This window comes from Alligator sinensis, unplaced genomic scaffold, assembly GCF_000455745.1.
Source record: "Alligator sinensis unplaced genomic scaffold, ASM45574v1 scaffold998_1, whole genome shotgun sequence".
NCBI classification, from domain to species: Eukaryota; Metazoa; Chordata; order Crocodylia; family Alligatoridae; genus Alligator; species Alligator sinensis.
In genome coordinates, this window is record NW_005842630.1 from 398,692 (window position 1) to 405,684 (window position 6,993).

The window sequence follows — 6,993 nt, forward strand, 5'->3', positions numbered from 1 at the left end:
TCTATGAAAAACAGGCCCCCTCCCCCTTCCCCACAGAGCCCCTCCACCACTCAGCCCCATCCTGAACTCACATGTGATGCATCAGGCCTGCGAGTCTGCTAGCTGCTTCTCAGCCACCATGACTAGCATGTCCAGCAGCTATGTCTGGTCCTGGGTCCAGTGCTGCTGGAGCCGGTGCATATGCAGGGCCCCAGCCAACACTGGCGGTTACCCTGAAGCTTCATTCCAGCTGCCAAGTGGTGCCTGTCCCTTGGGTGCAGCTGCAGGTCCTACAGAGGCAGTAGAAAGAGGCGGTTTGTGAGAGCTGGCAACATTTCTGAGATAACATGCTCAATACCGGGCGTTGTGTACTGCCTGGCCTCAGCTGTGGGGTCGTGTGTGCACTGGTGCCCACAGACCATGGTAAGTCGGCTGGACAGGTCCTAGCACAGGTGGCTGCTGAACAAGCCCCCTGTCCCTGCTCACTCCTCAGGGGCAGGAGGGCCGCTGGGCCCCAATAGCTCACTTTGACCAGTTCATCTCCTACTTCAGGTCAGCACTGTGGAAAACCAGGAACCTGCTCACAAACAGACACTCGGACCCCACAGTCAAGAACTGTATTAAAATGGGACTATGTGAAATGTACTGGTACTACAGAAAGACAGACGAGGACAATGGGAAAGAAATGGCAGACCTCATCTGGTGGAGAGGGGTCTGGCATAAACTTTTTCAGGATGAGCCCCTCTGAAGAGGGCAGTGGGTGGGGGTACTGGTATAGGGATAGGTGCATGGTCATGCAGTTGCATGGTGTGAACAGTGTAATGTGTTTTTAGTATTAGTGGTGATGCATAAGAGGTGCACGGGGATGCCCGTGCACCCCCTGAGAGCTCTGGTGCACCCCCTGCCAGGCTGCACTCCCTGCTTAGGTGACGGGCTTGGGGGCAGGCATGAGTGCCAGCGCCCCCCTGCGAGCGCCGGCTGGAATGAAGCGGTGGTTGCGGCCACTTCTGGGAGCTCCACAGCCACTTTCAGGTGAGTGCTATCAGCCGTTGGGGACCCCCCCACCAGTCAGCGAGATTGGCAACGGGGGGACCGCCCCCCGATCGCTGACTGGTCATGTGTCCCCCCTTACTCAGATGGCACCAGTCGCCCATGTTTAATATGCTTTAAGTTGCCAAGTGAACCACAAGGGCCACTTGGCAGAGTGTTGGAGGTGGAGTTATATATATATATTTATTTATATATATTGAAATAAATATTTTTCCAAAAAACCCTGAAAAACTGGCTGGAGAAAACCATGAATGTGGCAGGTGGTAGTACCCTGACCGTGGTAATGCATAGTGAGCCTCTTACTTTCACTTCCAGTGGGAAGATCTCAGCTACACGCCGACTTTATGGAAATGGGAGACTCCTCCCTAGCTTGCTCCTGAGGCCATACGACTGATGGTAAGTGAAACCTGAGGGCATCTGAACTCCAAGCCTCCAGGTTTGGGCCTGCACATAGGATGCCTGCCAAAGGATTTGGAAGCATCTGAAGCCCCAGATGGGAGTGGAGGATGCTTGCCAGCATCAGGGCCACATATGGTTCTTGAATGACTCACCAATTTTGAATTGCTTTGGCTCTTTGCCTTTAAAATTGTTTTTTTATATATATATAATTTGTATCCAAGGCCAAATTAGCCAAAACTAATTCCAAATCCAAGAGTCCAGAGCCATGAGTGGCCCTACTACCGGCAAACATCCTCCACCCACACCTGGGACTTCAGATGTTTCCAAAACCTTTGGTCCTGGAGGCTTAGGGTTTGAATGCCCCTGAGTTTTGCTTGCCCTTAGGTATAAGATCCTCAGAACAAGCAAGGGAGGAGACTCCCATTTCCATAAACTGGGCTTAAAGCCGCTGCACCTTGACAGGTCCTGAACCACACCAGAAAAGCAGTTCTCCTGCGTGGCAGTTCAGGAAAACTGTCTTCTTGGACATAGATACATGGTATTTCCCCTGCCAGATTAAGAAGCCACTAGGCTTGTCCTGAGCCTTCAAGAGGCCGAGAAGCGATTGGCTGATTTGGCTGATTTGACTTGGGACATGAAAAATTTTCCTTAAAAAAACAAAAAAAGTGCACCTGCTGTTGCAGCTCCAGGGCCCCTTCCCGCCACCTTATCCTCCTGCAGGTGAGCCTGTCTCCTGTGCTGCTGCCAAGTCCATGGTGCCTGGGCTGGGCATGCAGAGGGGCAGAGGTTCCTAGCCAATTGGGATGTGGAGCTGGTGGTGTCCCCACCCTCCCCCCAGGGGGCCTCTCCAGAGAGAAGTCCCTGGGCCAGCCCTCCCATGCTTTGGCTCTGCTCCCGAATGGGCCCCTGCTGAGAGTGTCCCAAGCATGTCACGAGGAGCTGTTTGTGTGGACTGAGTGGTGTCTGACCCACTATGCCCTGCTGCTCGCCATGGTGCTCCAGGTGCACCTGAGAGCCTGGTGTGGGACCCTGAGCTTTGACAGTGTGAAGGAAAAGCCTAAGCTGTCCCACAACCTCCATTGCCACCTGGAGGACTACTTGCGGCTGCGCTACATGTCCCTGCCCACCAGAGCTGAGGACAACATCGCTGCTGGCACTGATGCATTCTTCCACATGTGAAGCCTATAGTTGTCTAGCTGAGGGGCACAGGCTGTTCAGTTAAGTTTTGTGCTGTCTCCTACCTCCCTGTGTGCTATGGGGGGTGGGAACCAGGGCCAGGGGAGTGCACCTCGGCTGGGTGGGGAGGGGGGCAGGGGTGGAGGTAGGGGGCGTGGTGGGAGCAACCTCCCTAAGGTTCGTTGTCTAGCTGTAATTTGATAGACAGACAACGCGGGTAAAGAAAGACAGCTATTTATTTGCTCGAGCAAAGACCATAAAGCCAGTAAAAGGCAAAATGGCCCCTCCTCAAGGGTGAGGTGATCTTTTATACTTATTACAATAAGGCAAGACTTACAGGGTTAACAAAAGCAATACTTGGGCGGTGCTTTACAAATCTTTGTAACAGCATATTTCTATTAAGCTGAACTAGCACTTTTTAAAAGCTAAAAGTTAAGTAACAGTAACATTATGATATGTTAGCAAGAACTTGCAGTAGTAGATACTTCTTAAGGACACGATCACTGTACTTAGAACAATGGCTTCTTTGTCTTATCTTGTTTCTTGCTGTAGCTGATTTTACAGCACACAGACACAGATTCACTTGCTGCATTTTACTCAGAAAATGCTTAACATAGTTAAAATGATTACTTGACACAAGCAAAGGCTTAGCTATCATTCTGCCTTGTGGTCAGCGGCATTTGCTAAGCCACAGGTCATGCCTTGTATTCAGCTGCAAAGCTAATACTTCTTAATAATCCAAATTATTGTTAACCTAACAGTATGCTATCAGAAAACTATTCTATTTCGAGGTAATAACAAACCTGCGCACTACAGGGGCCAGGAGGGCCCTCCCCCCCGTGCAGGGCTTACCAGGTGGGTGAGACAGTCCCCACTGGTGGTGAGGACATGCAGTTCCCGGCAGTGTCCTGGGGTGCAGGGGTGCAGCACTGGCTGCCTGGGCAGAGGCCCCCTCCAGGGAAGAGCTGGAGCTGTTGAGGGCCAGCAGTGCCATGGCCAGCCTGGCCACCTGGGTGGAGCTGTGTACCTGGAGGTGGTGGGGCGGGCGCTAGCCTGGGCTCCGGAGCTGCTGGATGAGGCCAGAGGTGGGGATCATGGTGGGATGGGCCTCCTGGTGGCCCAAGGGGTTCTCCCCTGGTGACACATCATCACAAGTGCCAGGCTGCAGCAGAGGCTTGGGTAGGCTGCCCATGTTAGAGTAGGCAGATCAGGGTCCCAGGGCATGAGGATGTCATCCAGCTGCCACATAAAGGGCATGGACTTGCAGGCAGCCCCTATCTGGCAGTTGTGATTGGTGACAGTAACCCACTGTGCCCCCAAGACTTTGACCTTTATGTGGCACTGGCATGCTGACTGGCTGTGCCCGTGCTCCCACATGCAGCCTGACAGGTCCTCATAGATGGACACGTTGGAGTGCCCGCTCTACACAAACTGGGTGAAGACCTCAGCCTCACTCCACAGTACCACAAGGACCGTGGTCTCTTCCTGGGACCAGTTGCAGCCCCAAGAGGCAACATATGGCATCGGGGATGATGCCAGCATGGCTCTCTAGATGACTCACTGGGCCTCTGCATAACAGTCCCAGTGCTGGTGGGACTGGGAAAGTGCCTGCAGTGCCCAGTGAAGGGGCATGGCGCAGGACAGGCAGGCTTGTGGCAATCCTATGCCAGGCACCAGCAGTGGGGTTCAGGCAGGCTGCTGCAGCTGGTCTGAGGCCAGCTGGAGCAGGACCCCATGGCCAGAGGCTGGCTGGAGGTAGCCTAGGGTGCTGCTGGGCCTGGCAGGTGCCTGCAACACCAAGCACAATGCAATGGTGCGGGCTTGGCACCTACATGGTCACAGTGTGCTAGGGACCAGCACCAGGGTCCAGTTTCCAGCCCCGTAGCCCTGGGGCTAGGTTGAGGGTAGCCTCCTGGTGGTGGGGCTGACCGGAAGCAAAGTTGCTCTTGGTCAGTGTCTACTGAGCAGTAACTACTTGGGAGTTAACTTGCTACTTGTATTTACAGGTAGCAAATTAACTCCCAAGTAGAGCAAATTAGTGCACTGTAAGTGTATGCACTTGTAGATGGTGATCCTTACTGCGAAATAATGTGCTCTACCGTGTAGTAAAGATTCTTGTGTAGACTTGCCCGCAAGAAACTAATGCTAGTATGGAAACTGCTACATGTTAAACCTTTGAGTAAGCCCAGGGTCATCCAGATGATTCAAGCATCCTGGGCGGGCTCTGAGGAAGTGAAATTGAAACAGTTTTCTGGGAAAGATTGTGGAATCTCCATCCTTGGTAATTTTTAAGTGCAGGTTAGACAAAGACCTAACTGGAATGGTTTAGTTGGGACAATCCTGACTTGAGCAGGGGTTTGGACTACATGACATCCAGAGGTCTCTCTCAATCCTACTATTCTATGTGTCTATGAAATACTAGGGCAGTTAATAAAAATCACAATGCCTAATCTGTTGTACTTATTTTTGATTAAGGGGCAGTATGGGTAGAATTAAGTGATTGGTGAGGCTATTCCGGTCTCAAATTCAATTTATTGAACACTTAAGCAATACCAAACTCCAGTCTATAATGGTGTCCATATACAGTCCTTTTAAATGATGTGCAGTGATCCAGCTGTCCAGGCACTGTCATAACACCAGGACTTGCAATCACTGTAGCTGGGTGTTGTTTGTTTCTCTGGCTTTCCAAGTGTTAAGCTTCTTCTTTGCCTAGGGTGACTGTAGCAGGTTCAAGCCATAGGGACAGCTGTGATGCCCCTGGTGGTTGTATGGTTCCTGTCAGCCTCTGCCTCTAAGGCCTCTACCCAGCACGCTGCTCTGCCCTGCCTCCACTGACTTGTGAGAGTTGGGGTGGGGGGTTGGCTGAGCCATGTCACAGATGTCCCGAATGAATGTTCTGGATGTTCTGGATTTCCTTGGGTTCACAAGCCTCCATTTATGGTGATGCCACAGGTTCCCACCAGTCACACCATCACAGCGGCTACCTCCCATTATTTTGTTACCCACATTCTGTCTTCAATTTTCTCATTGCTAAGTAGGCCATCTAAGTTAGGTCAACCCCAACCTGCTATGTGCTTTTCCCATATCCACTTAATGGCACTGGTTATGTCAAGGGGTGCCTATACATGAGCAGCAAGGCTGCTCCGATGCACATCAGAGCAGACTCAATTGAGTCTGCTGGAGTGTGGTAATTATCATGCTCCAGCAGACTCAAGCTTCTCATGTATCAGCATCCCCACCCTGAAAAATGGTGGCAGGGGTGCTTTAACTAAAGCTCATTGAATGAACTTTAGTTAAAGTGCCCCTGTTGCCATTTTTCAGTGTGGGGACACCGACGCACAAGATGCTCTGGGCACTTTAATTAGAGTGACTCTCAGAGCCGCTTTAATTAAAGACCTCCCTCTACCCACACCTCCTAGAGCAAGTGTATAAATGCCCCAGAACTCAAAATGGTATTGGTTATGTCAAAGCCTACATCTCACAAAAATTCTGGTTCTCCAAGTGCTTTTTACCTTTTTCAGAGCCATAGGTGACATGTAGGGGGAGCTTGTGCCCCCCCTGAGATTGGCCACTGCTGAAGCCTCCACCAGCTTCTGTAGGCAGTTGCCCCCCCTCACTGTTGATGTGGCTGATGGCGGATGTGAGCAGTCCCTGCTTGCTGCCTGCCACCCCCAACTTGCCGCCAAGATCACCGTAGCCACCTGTGGATGGTCCCCGCTTGCTGCCACCACACCGCTGCCACCAACACCGCTGTCTGTGGGTGGTCACTGTGCTCCCCCAGCCTCAGGAGGCACGTGTTGTTCATGCTCAGAGCACCTCCTAGTACAGCCTGACAGCTAAAACCATCAGCAAAGTGCTGGTTGAAAAAAAAAAAAAGAAGGAAAACTTATAAAATAACTATCAGTTGTTCCAAGGTTTGGAAATGTACAGTGAAGGCTTTTTGTATGTTCATACCTGTAGGATGTAGAGATGTGACCATGCTGGAATGTCCACTTTAAATCTAAAAATAAAACAAATACTTTTTTTTCTCTTAGGAGTTTGCAAATATCACTGTCAGTGACTCCAAAATTTCTTCAGCCAGTTCCTTCAGGACCCTGTGCTAAATTTTATTAGGTTCTGCTGAATTAAACCCATTCAAAATTCAATTTGTCATATTTATATTCTATTTGTCATAGAATATTAGCCTGCTAAAGTAACATGAGCATTTTATCAGTAAATATTTTAATTCATGTGATTAGGGATAGGAATATTACCAGATAAATTTTAAACCTTGGTATTGTTTTTATTTAAACTGACTGGTGAGCATTATAGTTAAAGAAATATTTTGTTAGAGATTCTCTCTCAGCCTTTCACTTCAGGAACTGGAGTTCCTTTTGAACTTCCCTGAAA

General features: G+C 50.3%; 1 protein-coding gene across 1 annotated transcript in view; it reads right to left on the reverse strand.

The window, feature by feature from the left end:
• Positions 1-5,926: 5,926 nt before the first annotated feature.
• LOC102382093 (protein FAM111A) overlaps positions 5,927-6,993 on the reverse strand; it is a 14,772-nt gene continuing 13,705 nt past the window's right edge. The window contains exons 3-4 of the transcript XR_003096181.1: positions 6,559-6,604; positions 5,927-6,460 (exon numbers count right to left, since the gene is read on the reverse strand). The gene's annotated coding sequence lies outside the window, so the exon portion shown is untranslated. The remainder of the gene's footprint in view (positions 6,461-6,558; positions 6,605-6,993) is intronic.